This window comes from Arvicola amphibius, chromosome 5 (genome assembly GCF_903992535.2).
Source record: "Arvicola amphibius chromosome 5, mArvAmp1.2, whole genome shotgun sequence".
NCBI lineage: Eukaryota > Metazoa > Chordata > Mammalia > Rodentia > Cricetidae > Arvicola > Arvicola amphibius.
Window position 1 is genome coordinate 58,974,227 of NC_052051.1, and position 15,560 is coordinate 58,989,786.

Here is a 15,560-nt window from a genome sequence, read left to right on the forward strand (position 1 = left end):
ATCTCATATTTTGATACACTTCTCTCACTGAGCCTAGAGCTTAGCAGTTGTCTGGATGGGGGGTGGGGACAGTAAGCCCTAGGGATCTTTCTGTCTTTGTCTCCAAGTGCTGAGAATAGGCGCTCAGGTCCATATGCTTGCATAACAAACAATCCACTTGCTGAGCCATCTCCCAGCCCTCCCTGTGTTAGCTGCAGTGGAATTTCAGTAACTATTAAGTCGCTTCAATACTTTTTAAGATGTAGAGATGGAATCAGAGATCCCACAGTCACTGGCTTATAGGGGAGAGCCCGCCCTCCCTTTCTTCCTTCTTTCTCTTCCTCCCTCTTTCCTTCCTTCTTTCTCTTTCTTCCTTTCCCTCCTTCCTTCCCTCTCTCCCTCCCCTCCTTCTATTTGGTTTTTCAGAGACAGTCTGGCTAGTCTGGAACTTTTTATATTGCTCAGACTTGCTTCAAATTCATGATGCTTCTTCGTCTGCTTCTCAAGCAATGGCAGTGTGTGCATGATCTACCATGCTTGGCTAAAGGTTATTTTCTTTAAGAATGGAGGCGGGGTCTTGCTTCGTGAGGTTTGGTTTACCTTCCATCACTAATCCTTCTCTGAAATGCTCTACAGAAATGCTTGTAGTTTCTCTGAGTCTTGCCGGCTCCACAAAGGACACCCTCTCCTCCTTATCTTCCCTATGAGCTCCTTTTCATCCCCCTTTACATGTGACTTGTTTCTTATGCACACCTCTGTGGAGCACCACAGCATCCTGCCATCTCAAGGATAGCATGCATTATGTGAGTTGTCTTAAAGTGACTTTGGAATCCCAAGTGTGTTCTATTTAGACTTTTTGTTAATCTGTGTGTGCTACATCTTGGAAGCGAGTGGTTGGCATGGATATTCATTATTCTTTTATCACCACATGGCACTCATTTTTCTAGAGCTCTGGATTCCCACTGTTTTGTGTTTACCCTGTTGCAAAAAAAATCTTGTATGGATATTTTGGCTTTGTACAAAGTCAGGAAATGAGTCTGCTGCTGGGAAGTAGACCAGACACCAGACAGAATCGTATGTGTTCAGTTCATCTTCTGCGAGTGGGTGGATGGGCACATACATGAACGAAAGCCACCAGGGAAAAAACATGATATAACCTTTGCAGACAGCAGCTGGAAACATTAATTCTTAAACTCAAAGGTGGTAGTGCACGCCTTTGATTCCATGACTCAGGAGGTAGAGGCAGGTAGATTTCTGTGAGTTTGAGGCCAACCTGGTCTATGTAGTGAGTTCCAGGCCAGGAAGGGGCTACATAGTGAGACTATGGAGCAAAATAGAAACAAAACAATATTGCTCAGTATGCATCAAATAAATAGCAACTGAAAAGATCTTCATTTATAAGGCATAGGCAGTAAAAAACTTAAGGGATTTTCCTCTAAATACAAATAGTTCTCAAAGGGCTTGGGGAAAATTAGAAGCTCAAATCCCTCTCTGTAGTAAAATATCTTGAAATTATTTGTTGCTGCTGCTATATTTTTTAAATATGTCACTTATAAAAGTGGAATTATTTTTCAAAGAACATTATAATATTTACAAAATATTCTTTTCATTCTTTGGTACAATGCTGACTTAAGAAAGTTTTATGCCAATGTCCTGTGGTGATCGCTCAATTAGCATTAGCTTCCAGGGCCCCAGGTTACAAGGATGGTCAAAAAAAAAAAAAAAAAAAAAAAAAAAAAAAAAAAAAAAAAAAAAAAAAAAAAAAAAACCAAGAAATACTTGATGTAGGTATGTCTTCTATCTATCTGATGATTTCATTGGTTAATTAATAAAGAAACTGCTTGGCCTGATAGGTTAGAACATAGGTGGGTAGAGTAGATAGAACAGGAAGAAGGAAGTGAGGCTGATGGCTCAGACAATCGCCATGCCTCTCCTTTCTGTGTCAGATGCGATGAAGCTCCGGCCCAAGATGGACGTATGCTAGAATCTTCCCAGTAAGTCACCACCTCGTGGTGCTACATAGATTATTAGATATGGGTTAAAGCAAGATATGTGAGAATTAGCTAATAAGAGGCTGAAACTAACGGGCCAGGCAGTGTTTAAATGAATACAATTTGTGTGTTGTTATTTTGGGGCATAAGCTATCAAGGTGGCTGGGAGCCGGGCGGGAATGCAGCTCGCAGCTCCTCACTACAAATACTGATATTAGCTTCTTGTGAAAAATCATTTAAAATAATCATGCATATGGATCTCTAGAATTTTAAAAGATGAAGAGATATCTGAAAACCAGAGTGTTGGTTCAGTGCATAAAGTGTTGCTGGACAAGTGTGAGAAACTGAGTTCGAATCCTCAGAACCCTTGTAAAACCCAGGCATGATATGTAGGCCTGCAACCCATCACTGTGGGGTGTAGACAGGTGGGTCTCTGTGGCTCACTGGGCAGCTAGTCTAGCTGAATCAGTGAGCATCAGGTTCGGTAAAGGGTCCTGTCTCAAAAGCTGAGCTAGGGAGTGCTTAAGGAAGATGTGGATGTCTACCTTTTGTCTCCACATGCATGTACATATGTGCTTGTGCCATTCACAGCCAATTGAATACAGACACTCACATGTATAGGAAAAGAAATCTTTTGATCCTGAGACCCTCTCACCTCACCATCTAACAATGATCCATTGTAAATAAAAGCATCTCTCTGGTTTCCCTTCGGTTCTTTATCTGTTTGGAAGGCTTTGTTTATTCTAGCCCCTATTAAATAGGTTCTTGATGCCCAATTCAGTACTGTTTACTATATTAAAGCAGAGACTCCTGGAGGTTACATAAAGATTTGAAAAAATGGCACCCGTCTTGATGCTGAGACATCCCATTGGTTTACTTGGGTGCCTCTCATGGCTGAGGAAGAATGGAGCACGAAGACAACCTGCTGAAAAAAATCCAGAGTGGTGCAAAATCCTTCAATGCAGAAAGCCTGTAAGAACTTCTGCCCTGAATCACAGAACTCTAAATTAGACCCTTTGTCCTCAAGACCAGCCTACCAGCTAATCCTTTGTGAGAGTCTCCTTGACATATAAATTGAATGACATATTTGAGTTCCACATAATTTTTTTTTCTAAAACCCAATTAAAATCAATTCTCTGGCATTTTTCTGCTGTTAGGAACGATGATGCTGTGAGCTGTTTCAGTCAGCAGCAACATGTTAGTGGGATTAAAAACAAATTTCTGAATAATATTGTAACGATTAGTGGATCTATAATAATCTAAGCAATTATTAAGGAACAATGCCTACCCTGATTTTGGTATCTTGATTATTTGTTGATGACACCTGAAAATGGAGATGTCACAAGGCAACACTGCATTGTTTAACTATGTTAATTTATTTTATTTATGTAAATTTAATGCTTCTCAGTATTTCACAAACTTGAGTACTGGTTAATTGTCTAACCAGCGAAGACAGAAAATTGGGAATTAGAAGTAAATGACAATGTAAACACATTAAAGGCTTTCTTTAAAACCTCAGCTCCTAAGGCTGGTAAGTCACTGTTAATTTTAATTAGACTTATTTTGATTTCTAAAGTGAGACTCATTGTTAACGTTCCTAAGAGGTTGCCTGGGTTGTGGGGGGGGGGGGTTAATGACTGTTCACAGTGGAGGAGGCAACCTTTAAGACATCAAATGTGAGTCATGGTATTAAAAAAAAATTCATGGCTCAAACTTTCTTCTTGAACTTGGAAAATGTCTGTGTATTGCCGGTTGGCTTTAAAAAAAAAAAAAAAACCAATGAAAGTGCTCTCTTTCTCTTCCCCTCTGCATTATTGTGTGTGCACCTGAGTGTATGATGTGATTATATGATCAATCTTGGCCAGTATTTCTGAAGCATTGTCTACCTTTCCCTCATCTCTCCCTTGAAGCAGGGTCTTTCATTGACCCAGAAATCACCAGGTAGGCTTCTCCTTGGCAGGTCAGTGAGCTCTAAGGATCCCTTGACTCCCAACTCTTCAGCATGTTATACCTGACCTTATGTGGGGTCTGGGAATAGAACTAAGGTTCTCGCACTTGCTAGGCAAGCACTCCACTATCTGGGCTATCTCCCTGCCATGTTTTTCCTTTTACTTTTTTGCTTGTTTGTTTTGGTGTTTTCTTTCACATTTTCTCCTGGCTCTTTTATAGAGTTTGGTAAAGTATGGAGGAAGTAAGTGTGTGCTATTAGGTTCTAAGACACTATGCTTTAAATGAATAAATGAAAATGGAAGTAATTGCTCTCATATCAGGCTCAGTCTATCACTGAGGTGTGGGAGTTAACAGGTCTTAATCAAAGTCTTGTGCTGGGAATTTAATAGGTTGTTAGATTTTGAGATTTCAGCCCTATAATGAAACAATGCAAAATAAAATAGAGACTTAACGATATGCCTGCATTAGCAGAAACTGCCACCATAAGATTTGGAAGAAGCAGCTTTAGATATGAGTGTCTTAGCAGAGCTTTGGTAGTAAACAATGCACATATATGTTCTAGCTCTTCCGAAAAAAAAATCTGCCTGTGGGCTGGACCAGCAGCTATGGAGAAGTTTGGAATTAGGGATGGAAGGAAGATAAGTTTGACACTGTATTCTTCCTCCAAGGTACAATTGTTTTAAGTCTAGAAAGGACCTCACAATCCCATCGTCAATGTCTTTAGCCTATAGGTAGGGAATGAGCTAAAGCAGAGAATCTCCAGAAAGAGAAGGTAGGGAGGTGGGGGTTTCACTAAGGCTGTTCTAGGCTGAGCAGAGAGACGCATGGTCACGGCTTGTGTGTGGCCAGGCTTTCTAGGGACCCGCTTAGAAAGGTCTAGACAGAATGAAGGGATCATCTTCAGTTTGATACTCAAGTCTTCTTCAGGGCCTTGAGATACCACGTAGAACTCATGGTGTGAAGGGTGGATAAACAGGCTTGCATAGGAGAGAACCAAAGCGTGGTCCACTTGTCCCAAGCATGACTTCCATCTGCTGATGGGGAGATAGATGAAGGAAGCCCCGTCCCACTGCTTTGAAGGTCAGCAGTAGGGAGGACAAAATTCTAGATTTCTTCCAGAGTGCCGAGGCTTAGCGCTTTGCTTGCTTGAGTGTGGCCTCGTATTTGAGACTGCCAAGTTTGCTTTGCCTGCTACTTTCTCACAGCATCACTCACTAATATAACAAATGTGGTGAATCCGCCATTTTACTGTCCCTTTTCCCACCTCCCAAATCACATGACAGAATCTGCATAATTCATAAGCGAGCTTTATGGATTCCAAGTTACATACCACTATAAAAATGTTTTGGGAAAAATGCATCACCCACTTTTTTTGGTTTTGTTCACGAACAGTATCATCGTTTCATGAGTTAGACATGCATTACCTTTAGGTGGGGTCTACCTAGTTTGTAGAGAAGGTAGCAACCAGCACTATTTGGGATGACTTGATTAGATCTGATGGTGGCATGCAGGGGATCATGTTCCCCAGCCTAGCAGGACTTGGCACCTTGGGAGACTTGTTTGCCTGGTATGGCAAACAAGTATAGGCTGGCCTCCGTCCTTGTCATCTTGCAAAGCTGTGATAAAAGGGTACGTCCTTGGTGAAGTTTTCCCTTGTACATGCAGACAGCCTTGGGTGTCCACCGTGGGCACTCACATAGCACTTTGGTAGTTTGCTGTTGTCTTTATTTGTTTGCGTTGAGTGCTAGCTGGGCAGGTGGCGGCGACAGAGGCTGTAGTTGCTAACGTTCGTGTTCCCAGGCAGAGCTCTACCTCCATGACTTAATCACACCCTCAACACATACTGGAGATGAGGATGGATAGCAACATGTGAAGTTGGGAGGAAATAAATGCTGAGAATCTTGCTGGATGGCAAGAGCATTGGTAACCACTGTTCACGTGAAAATACCATGGTGTCTCAAATGTCTCATATTCTTGGCCAGAATGGAGTTTATTCTCATTATTCAAGCCAGTTCAGGGATTAGAGTTTGTTCACACTCGATATAGCTGAAAATGCCCTCATTTCTACGACGACACATGTTTCTGAGCAGGTAACTGATCCTGACATTGGTACCAACAACCTAAACTCCTAAAGCAGAGAGTCTCTTGGATTTGGAAAATTCTCTGATTTTTAAAAATCGTGGTTACTGTTTTTAAATCCTGGGAATTTGATAGAAAAAAACCCTGTCTGACAGAAATGGTGAAGTCATGTTATGTCTATTCTTCATTTATGAACCACACAAGAATAGTAGAGAAGAAGTATTTTTCAGAACTTGTACCAATGTAACAGTGTGGATAGTATGACATTATACAAAGAGCAGTTTACTGAGGCCTTGATTTTGTCTTCTGAAGGTATCTTGGAAGGGTGAATGGGCACAGGGATTTTTTAAACATCTTCCAACATCCAGGGCCTCTTTGTGTTGTCTTCTTTACAGTCATACTGATCCCAGGTATTAAATACTAAGGTTTCTGTCTACAGTGCCGTGTACTGTGTAGAAACAGAGTTTACTAACAGACCAGCATCCCCAACAGGCCTTACTACTGCCTCATATTTGCTAAGAGGTGACCCTACTTACTGCGGTTTGCTTCCTCCTAGCCTTCCACTCCACATGATCTTACAGATCACATCAGGGAAGTAGTTAGGTCAGTGTTACTCGTTGTACCGTATGTCGACTGAAGTGTACACATATCTGTCTATTGATGAAAAGTGTGTGTGACTGTTAAGACTGGATATGCTACCACTAGCTGGGAATGTGGCTTGGGTTCGGAATTATGTGCAATGCTTTTTTAGGAGGCTCGAGGTATCAACAGGCTCCATTCTCTTCTTGTCCATCCCACTTGATCACTTTGGCGCCTGGGTTTTACACAGCAGATTTACCATAAGCTCACTGACGCTTAGGCTGATACAGAGTTAGATAAGTTATAGTTACAGCATGGCACATACGTCTTAGAGAAAAAAAAACCCATATGAGATTCCTTTAGCAGACTTAGTAGTCTATATCATTCTTACATGATCTTTCTCTAGTTTATGGGTCAGCGAATCACAGCTCATGGGCCAAATTCTACCTGCTACCTCTTTTCATAGGGTCTGGAAACAAAGAATGATATTTGATTATTTAAAAGTAGGCTGATAAACAATGTGCCGTGAAATCAGGAGAGTATGTGAATTTCAAATTCCAGCGTCCACCGGGCTGCATGTAAACACAGGCACATTTGTTTGTGCATCAGCAACGGCTGCTGGCCTGCTACGATGGCAGTCTCAATTGCTTGCCACAGAGAACATCGAGCCCTGAAAGCTGAAAATACTTTCTGTCCTTTTACAGGACAGAGCCCTTTGACCCCACGAAGTCCAGGCAGAAGGGCGGTTCTTATGAGAGGGTCTGTGGCGATGTGTATGAGATCTGCCCACCAGACATCTATCTGAGTTCCACTGTAGGATGCAGGAGAATCACTCTTCAGATGTTGTGCCCAAAACTGGGAGGAAAGGGAAGTAGCTGAAAAAAGAAAATGTGTAAGATTTAAAGTGCCATCCTATATCCAGACAGTCTGGAAGCAGAGAGAAGGGAAACAGATTTCAATCAGTCTGGCTTACATATGGACTCTGTAGTCTTGGTATAAATAACACTAAGCAAAGACTCCTCTTGCTGTTGTCCTGCCCTTCTGCCACTGCGAGAGCCACTGATTCCCTGAACATTTGCTTGGAAGGGCTCTTTCATTTCTTTCTCGGTAGCCATTAGGTTTCCATGACCGAGAAAAATAGCAAATCAACATTTCTTTCGCCACGTACTTTGTAACAGCCTGCGTGCCAGCTAAGTCCTCCTCCGGGTTGTGGCAAAGGCTTGCCTTGGGGATCTGGGCAACGGGTGTTTTCCTTGGCCTCTTTAAAGAAATAGCCTGGGTGCAAAAGACATTCTGCCATACCAGCGTACTGTCCACTTTCTGAGTGGTAATTCCCACCCAGCGGTCATTATGGAAGTACATTTGGCTGATGATTTCCTGGAAGACTCGAGAGCTGCGGCTTCAAGGTCATCTAAAGGAGAATTTAGAGCGCACACTCCTCCCTTGCTTCACTCAAAGCAAAATATGCCTTTTTACAAGAACACGCATAAATGGTCACCGGGGAAGGTGAGCCACGGGAGAGTTGGGCGATGTCTTTTCTCACGCAGTTCACACAGCGTCGAGGCAGATAAAAGTGGGTTTGTACCTCGCCTACGAATACACTGTGGAGGACTCTGTTCTGGAAACTGATCCGTACACTACGATAAAAATCCAGCACATCTCTTTCAGAAATATCTAACAGTAGCATCGATGACTGCTGCTCCTGCCTGGCTCCCAGCGACTGTGCTCCAGCAGGCAGGGCAGCCCATGGCTCAGAGTTTCTCTGAGTACGTGGCTGTCATCAGCAGCTGCATCAGAACTTAATTAAAGCGTTAGGTTGAGTGCAGTACAATGCACGCTAAGCCTCAGTTTACAGTGTTAAAGGCAGTTGTCTGACTGCCCGTGGAATATTAGATTAAATCTGTTTAATTTTAATAATGGTAACAATGGCCTCTGAGACCTGCAACTTGTCATTTCCTAAACATCCCATGTACTTTTCTCGTGCTGTTTCCCAGGGCTCTGGGTGCCACATGTGTTACTGTCAGGCTTTGTAAGTCACAGAAAGCCAGCAGGACCGCAGGACTTTCTTTGTTCTGTCTTACAGCGCTAATGTCATTTGAAAAGTCATTGCACCCTTGTATCTGAAGTTTGATATAAAGACCTCACTCGGAAGCCATATGCAGACCAGATGGGGGAGAACTCAGCATGTGGAAGGTCAGCTCTTAGCACTGTCTCTGAATGGCTAGTGGGAACATTTGATTGGACGACTTAGGGAAGGCGGTGTCCCAGAGAAGGAAAAATGTGAACCGGTCTTAAAGTGGTAATAGATGACCCCAGGACTGAATCAGGAGCTTGGCATGCAGCAGGCATTTAGGAGGCTTTAACATTGAATGAAATACGGGATACTGAGCAATGACCTTAAAGTCTGACCGACCGCATGTATGTAGGCAGGAGACTTCATGTATGTAGGCAGGCTCACCATATCTGTATACCTGTCGGTTAAGACAAGGGGCTTACTCTTAGTTGAATTCATATTTAAGGAAGGACTGAAATAGAGGAAAATTACTTCCATGAAATTCTAGACAGGCTTGATTGAATAATCTCTATGAAAGTATGAATTAGAAACTTGCATGAAGTTCTTTACAGCATACAGCTTTTTAAGAAGTGGCTGCTACACAATGACACTTCTATCAGGCATAGAGAAGTATCCTTGGCACCACAACATGAAAGAGAAGTTATTAATGATTATATTTGAAGGAATCCACGTGAAATCTTTTATAAAGTGCACTGAGGATATAATTTTGCTAAAAATAAGTAAAGAAGACTCAGGGTCACGTCTAAAGTCAGACAGTGATTTTTACCATTCCTCAAGCATGTGCGTTTGAGGCAAGTTTCTCGTTTGATCTGGGAGCTGGGCTGACTGATTTTCAAGTTCTTCCCAGGTCTCCGACTCAGGGACACAGACTCAAGTGACTTGAGAGCCCTTCAAATTCTCAGTGCCCAAAAACCTATGTGTTTCTGTATAGCCCGGTCATATCTTGCTTATGTGTGAAATATTAGCTATCTGCTCACAGGCCTCCTAAGAGCTGCCGAGTGGGATCAGCAGGAAAGGAACACTAACAAAGTACAAAAGCAGGGATGGGGATTTTTATAGCCGAGTGGCATGCCTTTCTCCTGTGTCCTTCCTTACTTCTGTTTCTGTGACTGGGGGACTCTCAGAGACAAGAAGTGGCAGCTAGCACGGGGGTGGGGGGCTTCAGCTATGGGAGCCGATGGGCGCTGACCTCTCAGGGCACACAGAAAGCTCACTGGTGATCACAGTTCACAGAGATTTTACTCACTCTTCAGCATCCGAGAGCTTGAGAAGAGCTAATGAACAGATGTTTACCCTAACTTCTGCCAACGGCAGCTACCTAAGCATCTTCTGTGGGGAAAGAGCTGGAATTCCAGCATGGAAGGAGGGCTGTAGAGGTATCAGTGAGGCTGTCACTGCTTCTTCTCATCTCTTCCATAGAATCCTGCTTATAAAGCTTGATTTCAGCCACCCAGATTTCATATTCTGCGATCGTTTCCTTTCAGTTGCCTGAGAGATCTCCCTACCGGTGAGCAAGATGGAGCTGGCAATCTGGTCTGACGGCAAAGCACCGATTTCTTATCGCATACATTTACAAGAGCACAACTGATCAGAAAGATAATTGTATCTCTGAAAACGCATACGATAAGATAAATACTTGAAAGAGGGCAGGTCTGCAGTCATGGCTCAACAGTTAAGAACAGTACTTTTCTTGCAGAGGACCTGAGTTCCATTTCCAGCATCCTTGTTGGGTGGCTCACTCAGGGCTTCTGACTCCCTCTTGTGGTCTCCGTGGGCACCATATGCATATACAAACCACAAAGACACACAATGAAAAGGAAGAAAAAAAAACCTTAAAACAACAAAAACAAATAAAACCCTCATAACGAAGGCTCTCTTCCTTGGCCACCTCCTCCATCTTTTATACAGGATGAGCCGTACGTCACACTCATTGTAACATTTTTGTTTCGTGAGCCTTCTCCCTGCACAGCAATTTGGATTGTTTAGCTTTCTTTTGAAGGGGGTTAAAAGAGAAACAAACAACGCTGCTCCAATGAGAGAAGACAAAACCAAAAAATGAAACCACGCCATCTCGCTTAGGGTTCTGTTTGAGGTCTCTTTCATCTCGGATTCGCATCTGCTCACCCGGGGCCTGTGGTCTTATTTAGTATCAGCCGGTAATAAAGAGCCCTTCAGCTAAACATGGTCGTATTCCTCTATTAACTGCAGCTCTTGAAGTAGTCATCGAGGGAAGGGGAGTCGGAACCCTTCAATGTCAAGGCGTTTAGAAGCACTCTAGCTTCAATCAAGATGCACGCCGCTAAGTGCCTGCTTTCATTTACATGAAATATTCATACGGCATTCCGTTTTGCTTTTCTCTCTCCTAATCATCAGTTTTCGGAAGAAGCTACAATCATCTCAGTTAGGGGAGGGTGTTATGGGATGGGCTGTACCTTTCAAAGTCAGACTTCCTGCAGATAGCTAGTTCTGTAATGAGGCAGCAGACTGCACAGACCGCCAAAGGTCTCCCTCACAGAGGCTGGCCTTGTTATCACGTACTATTCATCTTCACGTATACAACTTAGTGCAAATGAAAGTAATTAATTAACCATAACAAACCTGTCAAAAAGCCATTTAGCATTTTGACGGAAAAAGAAAATTTAACATTTGCTTTAGGCAGAAAACAAAAATCCTAACCCTCGGAAAACTCAAAAGCAGTTGTATTTGCAGGAGCTTCGCCAGTCCTGCCATCCCTTAATTACATGATAAGCAGCATTAAAGTCGATTTCCAGTTCGTTTGACTTCTGTTGATTGTATGATACTTTCCAGAGTGGATACAAGGTTTTAAAATCATGCCAAGGGGAGAAAAGTGTGTCCTACATAAATCATTGCTGTCTCCCTTCTCTTTCTTACTTTCCTGTGCCTCTCCCTCTTGTCCTCCTTCCTATGCCTTCTCTCCTTCCATAGTGATTTAGTTGTGCCTTTCGTTGTTTTCCCCGTCAATATTCAACTGTACCCAGACACGGCATTGGCTGGATTCAGCTCTTCCAAGCAGAGTACCAAGGACATGCCTGTTTGTTTTCATTTTAAGACCCATCTCACTTGCGTTTGCTTCTGATATGCATAGGAAATGGTTAATCACTTATGTAGGAATTCTGGTCCATTGTTCCAGGTATTCGGTTGTCTTTTCGAGCCGTTCCTGCACTTTATTTCTCGTTCACTATGCAGATTTGATTGTGACGTGAGGAGATAGAAGAGTTGGTCTTTGCTTGTGGGAATATCCTCTGCAGATAAATTTTTAACACTAAATGAGGAATGTCAGGCTAATCATTAACGTCTAATGAAAGCGAGAGTAAATGTGTAATGTTTTCGCTCAGAGTGCCGCATGTGTAACAGACGGCGGCTCATCATCCGCACGCACCGGGGAGGTGCTCATTTTTAAAGTTAGAAATGTTAACGGCCCCCAAACAGTTAGTTTTTCTTGTCCATTTAACCCTTCAGCCTGTGTGCACTGGCACAGCAGCCTGAGTGCTGAGAGTTCAGACTGCCTCCCACTTGGTAGGTCTCTACTTTAGAACCCGATACAACATCATAGCTGTTCACCCAAACTAAAAGTAAACATCCAAATGGGAAAACCCCCAAAACGCTTTCAAATCTTCCTTCTGCCTGTATGTATTTTAACCCACAATTTAAAGCATGTTTGATTACTTCCTGACCCACTTAGAATCCTTTTAAGCTGTAACCTTTTCTAAATAAGGCAAAATACCTTAAAGATCATGTTTTAAGAGAAAAAAAAATTCTAAGTTCAAGCAATTTGTGGTCCTGTGGCTTGGTGTGGGTAGAATGAAGAAAGGGGAAGCATTTCAGGTCTATGATCCCTAGTGACTTAGGTAAAGGAACAACCGCATTCGGTTACAGAAAAAGTACAGTTGTGATTTCTTTTCCTAAGTGAATAAAATGCCTTAGAGAAAACATTGGGAACGGACGCACACTTTCACCGAGGTCTCTGGGAACTCTGCTCTGAGGAGGGCAGAGGGAAAGAGTTTTCCTACATTGTCAGAATCACACCTTGCCAAGTAATCAACACTGATCAATAAACAAGTGGAGGGAAACCAGAGAGGGTTGGCTACCACAATCTTCACAGCAATTTTACCTTCAAATGTTACTTTCTGGCTTCGTATTTTTGCTTACTCCAGATGAGAGCTCCCCCTTCTCTTTGATATTTAGAGTCGCTAACAAGTTGAAGTTATCTAATCTTTGTTTTTGCTTTGAAAACGCCTTTTTAAAAAGGAAAAATTATTATTATTTATTCAAATAACTTTCAGCATAGAATGTAACTTGAAGTAAATGGTGCTGGTGCTTGGAATATCAAGAAAATATCCCAAATATTAAGCATTCAAGTGCAAGCAATAATTCCAGACCAAGCTCTTTGCACACTTTAAGATACTACTGTGTGTGTTAAGGCCATGGTTCTACTTCTCCTGAATACATCCCAAGGCTTCCGGAGCAGTGGAAGGGCAGAGTTTGAAATGCAGGTTTGTGAAACTGCACAGTATGTGGTACCCTCCGTTGTCCCCTTCCCTACGTGTAGCTCTCAGGCTTGCTCTGCTTCTGCCTTGGCCTGATCGTCTTGGGCACACACTTAAAAATCTTCAAGTAACCAACATGAACCAGATTATTTTCCCTTCTCCCAAACCATTAAAAACACTACGCTGGCTCAAATTTCAAGATTTACTTTAAAAACCCGCTAAAGTCTGAGGGGTGTGAGTCAGATGTAACCATCCTACCTGTGGGGTATCTTTAATCCCTGCGAGTAGTGGGGCTCCACGTACACAGTTGGCTTTTGATCTCACGACAATGGTTTTGAGGCTAACTCTCCATGCAGACATAAAAGGACTGGCTTTCCCTTGTTCTGTTTCCTATAGGACACAATAGGAAAGACTGTTGGCTCTGAAGTGAGGGCTGGGTTCGTGGAAGCAAATTTTCTTGCAAAAGAGGCGCAAGGGGTAAGCATTTCTGCTACATTCTCATCGCAAAACAGAATGGTGAAAAAATGTTTAAAAAATAAGCTGATTAGTTTCTGTGACCATTGATCAGTGTTGGCTTGAATTAAGATCTGATTTCAAGACAGGAATAGCTATAATTAAAGAGTAGGATTTCAACATTGCAGCACCTTTTGAAGTCTGACTACAGTGTAATGATTAATATTATTTTTTCAAATTGCCATCATTCCAGCCATACAGTCACCTTAGGAAGCCCTTTGTACCTGATTCTTATTTTTTCTTTTTAAAGAAATATCATTTAGCACTGTCTCTTTCTTTAAACATATAGCTTTATTGATTTATAACTTACATGCTATAAAATCCAGTCATTTTAAACATACAAGTCAACGAGTGTTAGTAACCCACAGATTGGCACACCTCTCACTACAATATAATGTAGCAGCATGTTTTTCTACCTCTAAAAACCCAAAAAACCCTCAGAACATTTTGAAAGACCCCATATTCCTGCTATATGATCCAGGCAGGCTCTTTTCTTCACTATTGCTGAGTCTGGATAGTTCAAATGAGTAGTTGTAAAATGTATTCTTTGTGTTTGATTTTATCAAGAATCCATCTGAAATTCATCTATGTGGTAGTGTGTATCCACTATTGATTTCTTTTCCTTGCTGAGTGTCCTCTCTTATACAGAAATAACACATTTGCTTATCCATCTACTATCCATAGGCATCCGAACAGTATGTGCTTTTGGTAATTAGGAATAACAAGGTTATTCATGTTCTACGAAGAACAATGGTAGCTTTAATTGTATACATAGTGAAGATGAACTAAATTTTAGTAAACAGAACAGCACCACTTCAAGTCTAGCTGCAAAGGCAGATAAATAAACAGTAGAAGTGTTTGTTTGCTGTAAAAGACAGATCTCATCATGGGTGATGTGATTTTCCCATTCTTCTAAAGAAATTTCCAAAGGGCAATTACCAATGTATTTTGAGTAATAACAGCATCTTTACTACTTTATTATTTTCTCTAAGGATGAAATCTGTTGTGTTCATTTTAAAAAAATGAGTCTTCCCTTGTTTAGTCTTCTCTTGGAGTGTTTCATGCTTTTCACATTATAGCCCAAAGAACAAAGCTTGCTCTGCACTTGGCTAGGAACCCAAGATGGCAAGTATAATTCAAACAAAAGAACGCTAAGTGCCCAATTTAAAACTACAAAAATAAATGCTAGGTATGTGTTTCTGGGGAGACAGCCCAGTGTGCGAGAGTGCCGGCCGTGGAAATGTGAGCACCTGGGTTTGGATCACCAGCACTCATGAAAAGCTGGGTGTGCCTGGGCACTCTCGGTGTTGAGGAGGCAGAAGCAGGCTCGCTGGTCAGCCCGTCTATCTAGGAACTGGTGAGTTCTAGTGTTAGTGGGAGATCTTGTTTCAAGTGAGTAAAACAGAGCTACAACCGGACAGTCACAGCCTTCCTCTCTCTTTTTCTCTCTTTCTTTCTCTCTCTCTTTCATATGCACACATGCATACTTGCTTACACATACACACATGCACACACATACATACACACATGTAATGGGGAAGAGGAGGCAGCTAAAATTAAAATAAATATAAAAAAGTAAATTAACCAGATTACAAATACATTGAGCAAACTAATATTGCCTTTTACATGCATTGTTGATGTAGGATAATTTTAGATTTTGAAAAATCAGCTATCTTTCTGGGCTGGACAGATAGCTCAGCTTTCAAATTGTTTGCTTGCTGCTTTTCCAGAGGACTGAGTTCAGCTCTTAGCACCCATGTCAGGCCTATAACCACAGTTCCAAGGGTCTGATCCTCCCTTCTTGCCTCTGAGGGCAACCCCTCCCACAGAAGGATTACACACACACACACACACTCACACACACAAATAAAAATAAAGCATTAAAAA